Source organism: Rhinopithecus bieti, unplaced genomic scaffold, assembly GCF_001698545.2.
Source record: "Rhinopithecus bieti isolate Rb0 unplaced genomic scaffold, ASM169854v2 scaffold_22452, whole genome shotgun sequence".
NCBI lineage: Eukaryota > Metazoa > Chordata > Mammalia > Primates > Cercopithecidae > Rhinopithecus > Rhinopithecus bieti.
In genome coordinates, this window is record NW_016810444.1 from 801,055 (window position 1) to 819,089 (window position 18,035).

The 18,035-nt window shown below is 38.6% G+C and overlaps 1 long non-coding RNA gene across 1 annotated transcript in view; it reads right to left on the reverse strand.

The window, feature by feature from the left end:
* LOC108542135 (uncharacterized) overlaps positions 1–18,035 on the reverse strand; it is a 41,250-nt gene that overhangs the window by 22,613 nt on the left and 602 nt on the right. Inside the window, exon 2 of the long non-coding RNA XR_001889176.1 lies at positions 13,111–13,242. This is a non-coding gene — a long non-coding RNA (uncharacterized LOC108542135). The remainder of the gene's footprint in view (positions 1–13,110; positions 13,243–18,035) is intronic.

Consider the following 18,035-nt stretch of genomic DNA (forward strand, 5'->3'; position numbering starts at 1 on the left):
ATTCCTACTTGATTTTTTATCTCATTGCCTAATCAAGGATTTTGATTCTGCACATGATCCTTTTGTCTCCTGAATCTTACCTGTGTGCTCCATGGGATTATTTCAAGCAGCACAAACTTACTGAAACAGCTCCCAGTTTTACTAAGGTCTCCCTAAGGCTCTTAATTCTTCCTTACTATGACATTATTTGTCTGCCTTCCTTATTGCAATGTTCTTGAAACATATACCTATAGTATCATGTCATGTCTGCTCCCCAATAATGATTTTAAGAAAGAATAGCAGACATTAAATTATGAGGAAATAAATGCTCCAAGTTAAAAATATTAAGATTTCTTTGTCAAAAAACCTAAGTAAAATAGTCTCTGACACTACTTTTTTCTAGGCTTTCAAACAAAATAGGATCACTTTGTCTCCTCATATGTTTTTTAGCATTTTCTTTCCTACCAGGCTATTTCTAAAAGTCTAATTAGTTCTCTTTTTTCAAAAATAGTTAGTGCCTGCTTGTATGTTGTGTATACTGGTAGATATTTAAAATAGAAATTTAATTATAACAATTAGAAATGCAGGCTTTTGAAATCTAACAGCTTAGGAACGTGTTGGTTAATATAGGGAAATATTGCTCACATAATATCAATCTTTGTTTGTGTACCACCCAAATTAAAATATCTAGAATTAGAAAACAGAGACACAATCTAATTTATAACAGATGGAAGGTCTAGTTCTTAAGTGAAAATAAAAGATACATACATTATGTAATTTTATTAAGTAAAAAAGAAAAAAATACAAACTTCAAAAATGAGACGGAGAAATTAATCATAGAAGTGTAAAATTTTGAAAAAAATAACAGATGTAAAACTCTTCTGATATAAAATGTCAATGACATTAATATTACTTTAACATAAGTTATCAAATATGACTCAAGAATTGTCAGAAAAATTGAATATAAAATCCTAAAAGAAATGAATGATGTTGATATAGGAAACTCTCTGCAAGCAACTGTCACTGTCATCTCCAATGTCAATGAACACAGAAAATTCTTTTGCTGCATTTGTTAATCACTATGAGCAGATAATTCTAGTTTAAATTTTTCTAAATTATAAAAAAGGTAACATTCCTTCAGAATTCGTTCTGTGAGGCTCATCAATGAAAATAAGTAGACCTGCAAAGGAAAAATACTCAGAAGTAAATAAACAAGTCAATGCTGTGCGGAAAATAATCCACCATGTTGAAAGAGGATGGTGAGAATGGCTCAATATTAGAAAACTGCCACAGTCTCCTCTGATAGCCTAAGTGCTTTCACTAAGAAATTCAAAAAGAATCAGAACAGAATGATCTTACCACAATAGCTACCAAGTTGACCAACCCACATCCAGCTGGAGCCCAGTTCTCTCCTATCATCCTAGGTGAAGCCTCCTTGACTCTATCTTTTCCCTTCCTACTTGATTTTATATCACATTGCGGAATCAAGGATTTTGATTCTGCACATATCCTTTTGTCTCCTGAATCTTACCTGTATGCTCCATGGGATTATTTCAATCAGCACAAGCCTGCTGAAGCAACTCCCATTTTTATAAAGGTCTTCCTAAAATTCTTAATATTTGTTTACTATCACATTATTTGTCTGCTATTCTTATTGCAAAGTTCTTGAAATATATATTGACGGTATTTCCTCCAAGTTTCCTCACCTCCAAGTTTTCTTCCACATTCATTATAGAGCCTTTCATTCTTTGCCCTCCAATTGTGTGACGGTCATCTTTGACCTTCATTCCAGTCTATTCAGGAATCCATTTTCAGTCTTGCATCTTATTTGACCTCTGAGCAATATATCACTCTTGAGCATATCTTTCTTCCTGGAACACTTTATCAACATCTCCAGGGATCTCTCAGTATCTCCAAGGGTTTCGTCTGCCTCTGCTGCTTCCGTCCTGTAGCTACAAGTTTATTGTCTTTCAACTCTGTTTCACCTTGGTAAATAGCATCTATATTCATCTGTGTGATTTTGCCAACTACAAGACATTCTTGACTCTTCCTCATACATCACATTACATCAGATCAAACAGACTATGCTATGTTAAAGTTCAACCTTCAAAATACATTTCTATCGCAGCCATTTTTATCACAATCATCACTATCTGCCCATCTAAGCAAGCCTCATTTCTACCTTACCCCAAATTGCAAGTCTATTTTTTTCTCAAGAGTCAATTCCTCACTGTAACTACTTAATAATCATATTACACAAATATGTTTTTTAGTTCGTGTCCTCCTTTATGTATTTATTTATTTATTTGAGATGGAGTCTCACTCTGTCACCCAGGCTGGATGTGTTGGCACGATCTCGGCTCACTGCAACTTGTGCCTCCTGGATTCAAGTGATTCTCCTGCCTTAGCCTCCCAAGTAGCTGGGATGACAGGCCTGTGCCACCACACCAAGATAATTTTTGTATTTTTAACAGAGACAGGTTTCACCGTATTAGTCAGGCTGGTCTTGAACACCTAAACTCAGGTGATACAACCACCTCGGCCTCCCAAAGTGCTGGCATTATAGGCATAAGCCACTGCGCCTGGCCCCCTCTCTTACACCATAAGAACAAAATCCTAATTTTGAATGTGGCCAAGTTCCTTTGGGTGGAGCCCTACCAGTCTCTGAACTAATTTACTGCTCTGTACCTAATTGATCCAGCTATGGCCACATGGCCACACTGGTCTTCCTTGTTGTTGTCTCGTTGTCCTCCTCCTCCTCCTCCTCCTCCTCCTTCAGGCTTTTTAATTGGTTCAGCTTACATGATTCTAACTGAAAATTAATGTTGAGCAAATTTTCACTCTGTGGATGCCCGAACTGTGGCAACAAGACCAGCTACAGAAAAGAGCAGAGGTTTCCCTGAAAATTTAAATAAGGGGGATAAAGATCCTGAAGCATTTCTTCAAAGATCTGTGGCAGTAGATATAACATGGCTTTATCAGTACAATCCTGAAACAAAGCACAATCAAAGCAATGGCGATCAAACAGTGGAAGTGGTCCAGTCAAAGGAAGAGCGGGTGAGGAAAGTGCAAAGGTAATGGCAAGAGTTTATTGGGAAGCTCAAGGCATTTTGCTTGTTGACTTTCTGGAGGGCCAAAGAATGACAACATCTGCTTATTCTGAGACTATTTTGAGAAAGCCAAAACTTTAGTAGACAAATGCCTGGGAAAGCTTCTGTAGAGTACTTCACCATGACAGTGCTCCCGTTCATTTTTGTCATCAAACAGGGCAATTGGTGAGAGTTCTGATAGCAAATCATTAGACATCCACATTGCATCCTAATTTAGATCCTTTGGATGCTTTTTGTTTTGTAATCTTATAACATCTGTAAGGACGCTTATTATTTTTCAGTTAATAATGTAAAAAAGGCATATCAATAGCTGGTATGTTGAACAAAATGTATGACAATTTCCTTTAAGCTGTTAATTAATGTGTAGAATAGAGAAATGGTTGAAAACTGAGTATTTGATGGTAGAATTGAAACAAACTTACCAAATGACACTTTTATGTTTGCTTTATTCCACAGATAACAGGAGGTAGAAGGATTAAAGATCTCCCATCCCTGTTGTAGATCTTTGGGGAGAACTAAAATTCAAATATTTATTCAACTGACTTTTGAACAATGTCTGCACTGCTTGAATATAAAATTAAATGTGTCTTGCTTACTTGCATGAAGACACTTATTCCATATCTCTCTATCACTTCCTTTCCTCTCCTCTGATCTCAGTTCCTTTAAGGATTTGAACAAGGCCTGAGTTATCCCTGGGTCAAGCGAGACAAAAGGTCTTACAAACCCTTCCCAAAAATATTGTAAACCATCAAGGATGGTAGAGATTAAAATTGCTTATATGTGCTCAAATCGCTATTCTACTTGGCTCTGTGGGAATTGGGGAAGGAGCGCTGGGGGATATAGCATGGAGCCACTGTGATAGGTGAGTGGAAGAAAAGTAAGAGACTGCAAGGCTTTAGACTCCCTCGACACTGGGAGATGCACTGTAGAAAGGGAAACCCTGGAGCATGAAGTCAAGTAAAAAGAAAATCTTTTTTGTTGTTCTAGTCTTTTTTTTTTTTTTTTTTTTTTTTTTTTTTTGACTTGCTTATTCTTTCTAAGGCTGAGACAGAGACACAACATGGCTCACTTTTTTTTTACCTCAATTCCCAGTCAACCAACGTCCCAGCTCCTCCTCCCCATACACGGGACACAGGCACAAACAAAAAGCCAGGAATCTTTTGTAATTTTGTAAGACTGGACCACCTTTGCCCAAACGATCTCAAATTCCTGTGCAAGAATCACTCCCATGCGCCTTCCCAAAAGTTAGTGGATACAGGTTGCGAGCCATTCACCGGTCCTGAGTCAAGTTTTTACCGCCAACCTCATTATCTGGCTGCAACTCTGTACATCTCACCATCAGAAACAGCAGGCATACCTGGATACATAATAGACTCTAATTACACCGTTAAACTCTGTGTTTTTGTAGGGAAAAAAGGATAAAGAAATGGCTCGAAGAAAGATCAAGGTTGAGCAAATTGCGCACAAAAAAGAAAAAGATTTAGTGATGGTGCACAAAAAGAAAAAAAAGATTTTGAAGAGATCTGGGTGACCCCATGCAGTACACACTATGTATGGTTTGATTGTTAAATATAACCTACACTTATCTCATTACGAGTCATTAGAGAATCATGCAGCAGAAGCCCAATGAAAATGTAAATGGTACAAACTAAGCCTGGCCACAACCAGCGGGGGGTGACCAATTAAGCATGAGGGCCTCTACCCCTCGAACCAAAATTCCCTTCTTTGTAAATGTTTGTATTTAAACAGAGAAAATACTTGTTGGGGTAAAAAAAAATTATCAACACGCTTACAAAATCAAAACAACGGACCAATTGCCAAGAGTTAAACCATCAATATATTGACAACCTGAAAAGATTTGATATTTGAAATGATGAACCTTTCAACACATTGAAGCATTGTTATAGCCTTCCATTTTAGTCTGGGTTGTACACTCCAAAATAAATGGGGAAAAAAACATCCAGCAAGGTAAAAGGAATGGGGTAAGTATAATGACATAAAAATTTTGATACTTGGTATAACATATAAATTAAATAAAATTTATTGGGGTGTGATCAAAAAAATGATGGAGGGAAAGGGGGGGTCCAATATTCTTCAGGCCTGATAAAGCAATATAATAACCTGATAAACACAGTGAAATTTTACATACCTAACAAACATAAAGCAATAGCAAATAATGGTAATGATGAACTGACTCAAGAAGGAAGAACAAGAGAATTTTACTTGAAAAGGAACCAAAATATAATAGCTAAAATCTCAAACTGCAATGCATAAACCGTACAGATACAAAAGCTGGGCAATTGCCAAACCAAATATACCTAAGAAAATCCATGCCAAGAAGACGTAGTAAATTCTAAAACTAAAACAAATGTGAAACCAGCAGAAAGAAATTGAAAGAAAGCCCCCTAAGGGAAAATCTAAACATAAACATGCATTGACCACCCCCCAGCTTACACAAACAACTCATCTAGAAAACCCCTACCTTGAGTTGCAACATACACATACCACCCCCCCGCTACACAAAAGGACTTATCCGATAACCCCCAGGCCGTTTGGGTGCCGGAAAAAAGGCGGGAACCAGCCAGAAACGGCCAATCAACTTAAATGGAACCAATAATAAGCTGTAACTACTGTTCTCGTGACGATTGTTTGTACCATCGCATAAAAGAACCCAAACAGCGCCGGGGCCTCTCTCTTTACCCTCATTTGTATAAATCGAAGGCCGGTTGAACTCGTAATAAAGCAACCCCGGTATTGCTTTGGACTCTGACTCTGGTGTCACTTACGGTCCGCAACTCGGCAACAACAAAAGACAACCATAGCTAGAAGAATACACAATATGAATAACAATGGTGTTATTACCAGAGAGCAGAATAACCAGAAGAATGTAACTGAAATATTTAAAGTGCTGAAAGAAAAAAAGTATCAACCAGATATTTATGTCCAATAAAACTACTTATCAATAATAAAAAGAAAATCCAGGCATTCTTGGAAGACAGAAAAGAAAAAAAGTCTAAGAGAATTTCTTTCCAACAAACCTATCACATAAAATGGTTCTATGAAGGTCACTAATCATAAAAGAAAAGATAGAAGAGAACATTTTGGAACGTCAGTAATGAATAACCACAACAATGACAATAAACCAAAAATAAAAACTGGTAATATAAAGTAGGTAAATACAAAATATCTTTCTATCCTTCTTGAGTTTTCTGCATGAGTTTCAAATGGCTAAAATGGCCATTGCTAGCTTTCTAGCATTAAAGATGGAAGAGGACTACGGAATGTGGCAAGATTTTTCTCTGGAGCCTGCAGAAAGGAACTCAACCTTGAGACATGGATTTAACCCATTGAGACCCAGTTCAGATTTCTCAGCTGCAAAATTGGAAGACAATAAATTATGTCAAAGCAAAAATGACAACACTTACTGTGAGGTTAAATGCATGTAGAGCTATGTTTAATATGATTCTATTACAAACAGGAGTGGTTAAGAAGACAAAGAAGCAACTTTTCCATATTTCACCTAATAGGGTAAAATGCGCACACCACTAGATTGTGAAAAACTATGTTTTCATGGCTACATAACACAGAGCAACCACTAACAATGCTATATAGAGAGTCATGCAAAAAATTTACAGATCAAGTAAAATGGAATCAAAAACATTTTAAGGCATCCATAGGAGATTGGGAAAAAGAAAACCATCAAAAGTAGTATAAATATGAAAAAACACAAATGGCTTAGAAATACCAACAATTACATTAAATGGAAATGGTTATTAAAAGTAGATTTCTGCCGTTTCAGTTTCTGATACTACTTATCAGATCTTATACTACTGCATAGATATATACTTTGAGGTATAAATATTTGCATTACATCTAATTTTATATGAATTCATTTGCACCCTCATGTGACTATCTGGAAGAAGCCTGGGTAACTCTCTCCACCCTGCACTGAACCAAACCAGGTCTAGGAGAGTAAGATGCCCATCCAGTGTGTGCTATGAAGGATAATGACCTCCCAGAGACACACGCTTCCTCATTCCCAGAACCAGTGAATATGTTAATTTACATGACAAAGGGGGATTACATTTGCTAATCAGTTGACCTGAATGTCGAGAGATTTTCCTGGATTACCTAGGTGGACCCAATGTAGTCACATGGTCCTTAAATGTGGAAGAAAGAGGTATTTTATTCTTCCCTAGAAACTCTAGCATGAAACTTAGCTTTTCCATATGGTTGTAAGACAGTGTGACTCACTTCTGAATTTTAAGTTACAAAGTCACTTACTTTGTGGTAACGTGTTATTGCAGCATAGGAAAACTAATAAACTTTCCACAGATTCATTTCATGTTTTTGATGGCCCTGTAAAGTGTTAATGAGAGTTCGTAAAGTATCAGGGACCAATAAAATTATCATGCTTATTAACACAAGGCAGCTAAGTGACATATTCCCTGACAAAATAAAAACAACTCTCAAAATTCAATTCCAATGAACAATTATTGAGTCCCTATTAAATGGGGAACAGCTAAAAAATGTTTCTCCCCAATGCTTTTTCAATTCCCTCCACTCAGCCAGGATCAATGCCTCAGCTAGGCACATCCGGTGCTTCTCTACATTTCTACAATTCCTCAATCTCCTAGAGTTCAGTGGTGGCTTTGTTTTATTTTTTAATTAAATTATTTTGCATATATTTCGTTCTTCACTATGTCCTGTGCTCATGTGGTGGCCTTGTTCCAAAGCTCAAATAAAATGGAATCAAACTTTTGAAATGCTACCCTACATCAGTATCTGTAGGATTCTCACTTCCTTCTTAGAAAGTGATGGATACAAGGCAGATACTCATGGCTAGTAAAATAGTTGCTTCAGTGAGAACACATGGACACAGAGAAGGGAACAACACACACTGGGGTCTCTGGGGGAGTGTAGGGGTATGGACAGCACCAGGATGAATAGCTAATGCATGCAGAGCTTGATACCTTGGTGATGGGCTGACAGGTGCAGCAAACCACCATGACACAGGTTTACCTATGTAACAAACTGGCATATGCTGCACATGTACAGTGAAACTTAAAATAAAATTAAATTAAGAATAGTTGCTTCACCTTCTTAACAACAAGAACAGCAACAGGGAGAAAAAAGATTGTCTTTAACATCTATATTCGATTTTATAGCTGATATTAACATCTGGTGAGATTGAAGTTTTGAATTCTTTTTTGAAGGATTAAAATTCACATTGAAAATGGTGTGAAATCTCTAGTAACGTATGAGGGTTGAAAAGGATGAAAATCACAAACAGGTGCTGAAATGGACTCTGTTGCCTGTGGAGTAGCTGGGTTGATCGGCAATTAAGAAACAGTTTGATTCACTTGCAGTAAGATTCATTCACCATGTGTCTAAGCATTCTGCTATCTATCTCCAGTAGGATTAGTAAATGCAGAATTCCCCTGAGTCTGTGAAAATAAATTCCTCCTTTTCTTAACTACCAAGGTGTTCTGCCATGGCTGATATCCTGCCAATGGAAATGGAGTGCAGATACACTCTCTGAGAAGGATTTGGTTAAAGGCTTGGTCTGCTCACAGTCAGAACTTCCTAAGAGTAGCAGGTGAACTGGACCTGTCCTCATAAGTTAGTACCATATTCTCTCTTCTCCCCAAGTGTGGACTCAGCTATGTGAACATGATGACTGGGTAAGAAGGGTACAAAATGGGGGCAGAATTTCAGAGTTCTACTTATTAAATCTGTCCTGGAATGTCTCCCAAGACAAACCAAAAGACCAAGGATAAAGAAACCTACAAAAATAACTGGTTGTACCCGGTATTCCAGTCATGGGCTCTTCAGAATAAACAGTAGTGACATGTATGAGAAGTCAGAGAATAAATTTCTTTCTTAAAGGGTAAAACCTCCTAGGAAATTGCTCTTCACTTTAAAAATCAAAGAACCTCCCTGTGTTGATATGTGTCACAGTCAGCATCATCTCTAAAAAGGAAGGTGTGAAAACAGGTGGGGCCAGGACACTAGCAAAAAGGACCAGATTAATTTGGGCCATGAAGCTGCTGCTTTTTTGTTTATTCAAACATGAGAATTTCTCTAACGACCCCGTGGATTATAAAGGAAAAAAGACATAAGCTAACATTTAATATCTATTCTATACTGAGAAGTGAGAATCCTACAGATACTGATGTAGGGTAGCATTTCAAAGGGAGTATGCTCTGCCAAGTAAAAACTAGTGGATTAGCAAAAATTTAAAGTCATACAAGCAGCCTCACTTTAATAGGACCTTTGAACATCAATACAGAATAATTTCTGGATTCTCCCATCTATTATACAACCTGCAATCCCACCGTGCATTTAGACCAGTGCTGGAATATAGTTAGCTCTTATCTGTAGATATAAGAATCAGATTATTTAGAAACTGACTTCTGTAGGAATTTCCAAGTCTTCTTTTCAGAAAAAATCTCAGATATCCCCAAACTACTGAAGTTTGTGTTGGGGATGACCATTTGGGAAAGTGGAAGACAGAAAAAAAAATAAAGGCTTAAGTTTAAAAAGTGGGTAGAAATAGGGCCAATGCTAGTTCATGAAACTTGTTAATACCTTTTTCTTGTGTTTAGAATAAATAGAGTCTTGGAAGGGGTCTATGCAGAAGGAGGACCTCAGAGTTCAAGCTTTATTTGTTTCATGGACCATTTACATCTGACAAAAAGCAACATGTCAATCTTGATTGGATGCTCGTTTAAATAAGCCTTCAACTGTTCAACAAAATGTAAGAAAGCCCCACCACGATTTTCTTACAATACAGAGAGATTTGTTTTGGTGGTTCTAAAGATGGATAAGTAATAGACTTGAAACCATGTACATTTGTTATAGAAAACTATATTTGTCAGCTTATTAAAATATAAAATATTATTTGTCAATTAAAATTGTTTCTAGGGTTGCAAAGACAGGTTCAGTTTACTCAATAAACTTGTGGAAATAGCCATTTGATTAAGAACTCATGGTCAGGTTATTTTTATGCAGCCAATGAAGAAAAGATAGCAAATGCTTCTGTTGAAATTAGGAACGTAGATAATAACAATCTGCCCTGCAAAGTAACTTAAATAAATGTAAAATGAAAGAGAAAACAAATAAACAAAAGGTCTATTTGTAGACTCTGTTTTAAACTGTGGTAGGAGTGTGTTTCTTTATCCTTAGGGTGTTGAAATGCACAGTGCATTGAACACATGGACTGATTTCTGCTCTTCCCAATGTCCCAATAAACTTGCGATGAAGAAGCAAAAAAGAAATTAATACCCAAGAACAAGGAAAATGAAAGAGAAATTACATTAAACTACAAATTTAGATAAAATTGTGGAATTGGAATGATGAATTGAAAATTAACAGAGTTTATGAATCAGCAAAACCAAACCCAGACAGGAAGAGAGAACAGTGGTGCAATCAATGTACACGGGAATACCTGGAAAATTGGCTCTATTTTAATGCTGTATTTTCCTATCTGGAAATTTACATGTATTCAGATTGACAAATTAAACTGTGATGCAGTGTATAATCTGCATCAAAGTTTGATCATTCTTCAACTGAATCCTGTGCAGTTCTTGTTATTTGATGCTAGGAATTTAAACCGTTTTAATAAATAAGGTAATTCTCGCTCGCTCTCTTTTACTCTCCCCCACCTCCCACCTCCTTCGAATTTCCTAACTATGCTGATACCTATAAAATGTACGGCTTCGTGAAAGTCACCCAATCATATTAAGATACTATTTTTTCCTCTGAAAAGTTATCATCAATGCAAAAAAATCCTCAAAACTATTGTAAGGACTAAAAGGACTAAGGCATCTGAAATATTGCCATGATCAGTAGAAAAGAATGATAAATGAATTTTTTGATATGTAGTTATGCATGTAAAGAAATAATATGATACAGATAGTGATTCAATCACTGAAAAAAACTTGGTTTTTCCAAATTTTGGGGGGACAATTAGGTATGCAATCATTTTAAAAACAGATTTTAGATCTCTGTTTCACAGCATGGGCTTCCTCAAAGCCTGTGGCAGATTCTATAAAGAACGAGTTGGAGTTGCATGGCATTTTTATGATATAGACTCAAAAGTCACAAAGCATCACTTCTGACATACGCTATTGGTCATGGCAGGGGTTCAATCCGGTGAAGTCACACCTCACCCCTTCAAGAGAGGATGTCAAAGTCCCACTGTAGGAAGAAAACGTTAAATGAAGGATACTGTTTGACTATCCTTGGAAAATGCAATGTGCCACACCTCCCAATTTCCACAATGCTAAATATGCACAAATGTTTATTTTGAAATCAAAAAATATGGTAATGATTTATGCTTCTTTTCTTTTCTTTCTTTCTTTTTTTCTGGACGGACAATTTCGCTCTGTCGCCCAGGCTGGAGTGCAGTGACCCAGGCTGCAGGGCAGTGAGGCGCAATCTTGGCTCACTGCAAGCTCCACCTCCCGGGTTCACGCCATTCTCCTGCTTCAGCCTCCTGAGCAGCTGGGACTACAGGCTTCTGCCACCACGCCCAGCTATTTTTTTTCGACTTTTTAATAGAGACGGGGTTTCACCGTGTTGGCCAGGATGATCTTGATTTCCTGACCTCGTGATCCGCCCGTCTCGGCCTCCCAAAGTGCTGGGATTACAGGCGTCAGCCACCGCGCCCGGCCAATTTATGGTTCTTAAGCAGGAGGGGAAACATTGCTTTGTTAGAGAAAATGTACAGAATGGTGTTTTTTAAAAAGCGAGTCATTGATTAATCACTGTAACAAAATCTTCCTTTTAAATATATCAGCTTACTTTCTTTGTAAATCTTCATTAAAATGTGGGGGACATAGATATTGCTTTGTGTTTATATGATTGTGATTATATTTCTCTATGAACTGAAAGGAAGTGTAACTGAAAGATTCAGGACACCCCTTGACATTGTTGAGCTGAAGCAAGCTGGGGCTATGGACACTTGATTTTAGGCTGATTAGTGCTGCCTCCTTCTACAGCCCCAACCACTGAGGAAGGAACACCAGCTCTGGGGCCAGGACACAGGAGACATTCTCATGCAAAAGACTGAAAGCTGTGCAAGTGGTATACAAATTAATCATTTTATAGACAACTCTGTGACCAGTCTTCCTCTTGGATTTCTAAAATTTGACGTTCCCTGTGATTAGAAGAATCCAAGATAAGTCCAATTAAAAGGGCATCCACAAATTTTGCCAATGCCAATATGCCCCCGCAGAAAAAGGCACATAGTATGCATTAAGAAAACACATGCAGGATCTACACTGACAGGGTTTCAGAAATTAGAACGAAAAGGGATTAATCTGTATGAGTATCTTTATATGAAAGCAATGGGGAGAGCACAATACTAGAAACTTTGTGTGTTTATGATTTAAAACGAACCTATTCATTCAGGAAAAAAATATTTTTTTCTCATCTCACCTGTGAAAGTCTTAGGACAATATAACCTTACAAATCTTCTAATTGAAACTTGTGTTTGTCCTCTGGACCTCATTCCATCTCACTTTCTAGTGAAGAGCAAGTCACCAGTGGAGCACAGTAAGCAAGAACTCAGCTCTGAGGACTGACGGCCTCCCAGTCCACTTGCTACCTTTATACGAACTCTAAGCGTGCACCTAACTCATCTCATCGAGAAAATTAAGAAAATAATAATAATCATGTTTCCATAAAATGGTTCTGAAGGTTAAATGGCCAATAGTAAATGCTTAATAAATATTCCCTATTATAACCAATTTGGCTATGTAGGTGGAAAGAATATAAATACATTAAAATAATTGTATTTATTTATGAAGCATCAATATCAAAATAAAATATAATCATCATCATAATAGTGTAACCAAAATATTTAGACAAGTCAAAGCAAAGTTGAATTCTCAAAAACAAGCTTGTTGATTTGCTAACTGTATTATTAGAATGGTTAGTTGATGCAATTTGAATACAATAATTCTTCCTATTCACATGAACTCCTCCCAGACCACAAGGACTAAATGCAACTCACTCTTTCAAAGTAGCAGTTTATCTGCTGTCATTTTCATCTTTCCGCAGAAGTCAGTCTTTAGTGTTCCAGGCAAACTGGTACATGGTAAAGTTGAAGATTCTTCTTTCTGTCTTATTCAGAGAGCTTCCTAGTCTTGAAGAAAGACAGAGACACGTGGGTATGAGAGGGCGGAGGCATGAAATTTATATCTTATCACAAGTGCAAAAGGAAGACACAAGAGCATTTAAAGCAAAAGGGTATTATGATCTAATTTCTACTTTTAAAAGATCACTTTGACTGTTGAGAGAAAAACTGATATGGAATGTGCCAGGAAAAGAACGTTACCAGACCAGCGAGGGGGCTGTTAAAGTCCATCAGAAGAGAGCGATCTGGGCTGAATAGTTGCCTTCTAGTAAAGATTATGCAAATGGTCATATTTGGTATGCATTTCGAAAGTGAAGGCAATTGACCCACTAATGGGCAGTGCCTGGAAGGAGTGAGGATTTTTGAACAACTGGGTGAACACCTGCCAGTGACTGAGAACAGATTGGGAAGTGTTATGGGCTGAATTTTGTTTCTGACAAATTTTGTATGAAAATTGAACCATCAGGATCTCAAAATATGAACATCTGTATTAGAAGGCAAGTGGATTGCTGTGGGCCTCTACTTACCTGCAGGTGCCCAAGACCCTGCTGTGATCTTGTCTCTCTCTTTAAGCCACCCTCACTCTCAGACAGTGTCCCTTTTGACTCTTCCATCACCTCTGTTTTTGTTATGCCTGGTGAATGCGTAGCTGATATTTACTCTTTCCTGATACTCTGGTCACTTTTACTCATGGTCGATTTTGAAGAAGGTCAGGGAAAAGGCCTGAGCTGAGTGATAATCGGAGGCATCACCTTTTCTCTTTCTATACTCTACAGCCAAGGTGCAGTCTGTCTTGCACCAGAACTTCAGCTTCCTCAGTTGCAGAGAATATGAGGCAATGTTTCCCTAGCACTTCCCTTTGTTCTTTGCTGACCTTCTTCTTATACCTGATGGTCTACTTCAAGCTTCCTAGGCAGGACTGCTCATCTTCAGTTCTTACGTAAAGCAATGTCTGGTGAAACCAGAGGCCATAATTCCGGTACCACAGTGGGACCTGCTAGGTTCAAGCAACTACTCTCCACCTGAGATAAAACTCATAAAGCCCAATTAGAACTGACCCACTTCCCACAGAGCCAGAGAAGAATTGCCAATTAATAATATATTCCCTCTTCAAATATGTCTCTAATTATGCCAGGAAAAATACAAATCTGCCCGATCCCCTTGGAAGGACATAGTTATCTGTAGCAAAGTCTATTGTATTAGGAAACCTTCCTGTACTACTATCTGCAACCTTTCAGAAAGGCCAGACCAGACCCTCATATGCATAGCCCAGGATCCACCTGTCCACACCTGTCATGGGGCCTGTCTTTAGGAATTCAGGTCACATGGGCCCCCAGCTATGCTTGCAAGCAAGCTATCCTGAAATTATCCCTAACTGTGCACAAAACTGAACAATGACAGAAAACCTACACAAGGTCTGAAATGGTAAGTGGCACCTGGTGATACTGACTAACCTGTATCTTTCAAGAATTGATGGAGAGGGAATTATTAGGTTTAACAGAAGAATCAGTGGCTGAAAAAAAGAGGGATCAATGTAGGACCCTGATGATTTTTTGGAAACACAACACTTTATGATAAAATTATACAGACTCAAATGAAACAAATGTCGTGAGGAGTACCATACATCATTGCTTAGAAGGTAAAATAAAGGACATCTTCCAAAATTCACTGGGCGGGGGGCGGGGGGGAGAAACAGATATAAGAAGAAAAATACACATATTGAGGTTGACTCAGCCTATGAAATATCAAGTACCAGAAAGAGAGTGAGGAGGAATGGGTATCAGAATGTTGTAGAAAAAAAAAAAAATCCTCTATGTGGAAGAACAACCTGAGAAAACGGGCAACATAAATATTGGCTAAAAACCAGAAGACCAATGCAATGAAAGAGACCATTTGTTGGGAGTATGTCATTATCTTACTGCTATGTATAATTGTGGCCACTTAATTAGGAGTGGAAGAGAGTCAAAGTATTTCCTAGAAGAAATAAAGTGAAATTTGAATTTTATAGAACATTCCAGAGAAAGGGGAGAGCATGAAGGAAGTCTTAGTGACGTGAGATTGCATGGCTCACTCGAGGAGCTGTGTATTCAGTTTGTTGAGGTGTATTCAGTTTGTCCAGTGGTTTCTGTGTTCAGTTTTGCTTTAATAACCCCTAAACATACTTTTATACAAATACAAATTTTTTAAAAAATACATTTTTTATACAAATACAAAATTTTAGCCTTCCTGTGTTGCACAACTCCAAGCCTTCCCTGAGTGGAGTGAGATCTACAGAAGCTTGGATAATTTTGTTAGCCTGAGCAGGCTGCAGGGCAGCTTTCTGTCGTCTATGTGTGCCCTGGAGTGTGCTGCCTTCACACATCTCACAGATAAGCAGAGACTGACCTCTATCACATCAAAATTTTTACTAAATGTGAAACTATCTGTAAACACACATCATAAGAAGTAGAAGTAGGCTATAATCAGATCCAGAGATCTTGACCATGTGCACTGTTGGCTGTAGGATTACTGCCCACACACACGTACACAGAAATGAAAAGCATGGTGGAAAATCAAAGAACAGTCTTACTAAACAAACTGAAAATCAAATAATGTCTAAAGTTCATTTCTGACACTGAGCTGATTGCTTGCACCCAGGTCCTTCAAAACCTTTGTTCAAGTCATAGTTGTACCTTTTAGAAATGAGACACAAACAACATCCTACCCAATGCTTCCTGCTGTGCTAAAGGCTTGAAGAGAAATAAGGGATACACTGGACCTGCAGTGAGCAAAGCAGAACCCAGTCTATTAAATGCTGATGTCCACCCAGTAGGGAGCTCAAAGGTGCCATTGTTCTGCTTGTCTGTATAAAGGGAACTTCCATGTTTCTCCTAGCACAAAATTGGGAGCAACTCCACAACCTCCTTCAAGATGCTGCTGATTCTGCTCTCAGTGGCCCTGCTGGCCTTGAGCTCAGCTCAGAGCTTAAATGAAGATAAGAAAAATTGGGAGATGATGCCATGACTCTGCTTGGGGCTTAGGAGCCTCACACTACAAAGGGGGATAGTGGAGGGAAGAGGGAAGGGTGAGAAAACAGATGGGAATGCGGAGTTCTCATGCCTAGGATCAGAAGACCTGTTGTGCCTGCATTTCACACCAAGGTCTTATAATTTATTTAATACACAGATAACACCTAATAAAGAGTTTCTACCAGAGGAATGACAGAGTAAGATTTGCATTTATAGAGACTTGGGACTGTGCTTTGAAGGATGCAGTGGAGAATGCAAGGCAGATTCAAGGAAGTGCAGCTGTGAAGATCCTATACTGATCTCAGTAGACAGGGATGATGGTGGTCTTGCTGTACAGTGGATCAGCATCAATGAAGGAGATAAACACACATCAGAGCTACTGCAGAGACAGAAAACTGGATAAAACACTCGTGTCTGTCTACATAGTGATATAGAATAATCAAAGTGAAATATTTTTGTTTTTCCCTCCCCCACATGTCATATTTCAATGTGCTGTGAGGTGTATGTGTAAGATTGTATCCAAGTGCTTATTCCTGGTTGTATCTATTGAGAAAATATGTGAATGTAAGCAATGTGTTTACAGAAGGAAGAGGGCAGAGAATCCCAAATATGACGTTCAAATACTCAAAGCAGTTTAACTAAATTAGCATTAAAGCTTGAGGCATCAGGGAGGACACAAAGGTGCTCTTCTATGTTGAGTTCATAGTTGATGCTCAGTGTAGTAACAACCCTGCTTCCCCAGACATCTTCCTCCTCTTCCAGCAGCTTCACAGACGGTGGCTGATGAGGTACCTTAGGGGATGCACACGGTGTGGTAAGAAGACCCCTTTCTCTGTAGAACAACGTGAGCCCTGAAAGATTCACGAAATAACTTTTCTCTTCATCATAGGCATCTTTTCTAGATGTCATCAAGGATGACATTCCCTCCACAATATCAGGTGAATTCCAATTTATTCTCAATGAACTTTTTCTCTCTTTTTTCTTGTGGATTTCATCAGTTCTCCAGTGTCTTCTTATCATCATTTTCTTCTCAGGAGTTGACTAATGATAGTGCCCCTAGAGATATAGGCAATCATCATGCAAACTTGATTCTGGGGAACGTGACCAAAGAATGTGACTTTTCATCATCCTTATAAGGATCAAGAGGAGTTCTGATCAGGAATCTGAGAGGCAGGTTCTGGGAGAGAGGGACTGTGTGATAAGGACAGAGAGGCATGAAAACAGGAAGATCTTCCAGCACTGAGCTCAGCTCTTCTGGTGTCAGCTCACACAGATGAGGGAGACTAACCAGAGTCCAGATGAGGAACCTCAGACACTACCTTTTGGAGGACTCCCACCTGAACCCCCGCTGATGATGAAAACCAGGATGATGATCTTCAGCAGGGACCACCCCCCACAAGGAGGCAGTCACCACCTTGGATCCCCACCTTCCCCTGAAAACCAGCGAAGACCATCCCCACAAGCAGGCGGCCACCACCATGGTCCTCTATCTCTTCCAGAAAAGGCACAAGGAGCATCTCAACCAGGATACCATCCCCATTGCCCTCCCCCACCTCCTCCTGGAAAACCCCAGGGACCACCTCCATCTTCCCAAAGGGCCAGACCACCAAGCCCTCCCCAGGGACAGCCTCCCCAGTAATCTAGGATTCAATGTCAGGTATTCCAGTTTGTTCTCCATCAAAGACTCCAACTACTACAGGTCTCCAGCTTTATTTTGCCAATGAATCAACTGAAAACCCCTTGATACTGCCTTGTCCAGGAACCCATTTCTAATTTGTATTCAGATACTCTGGG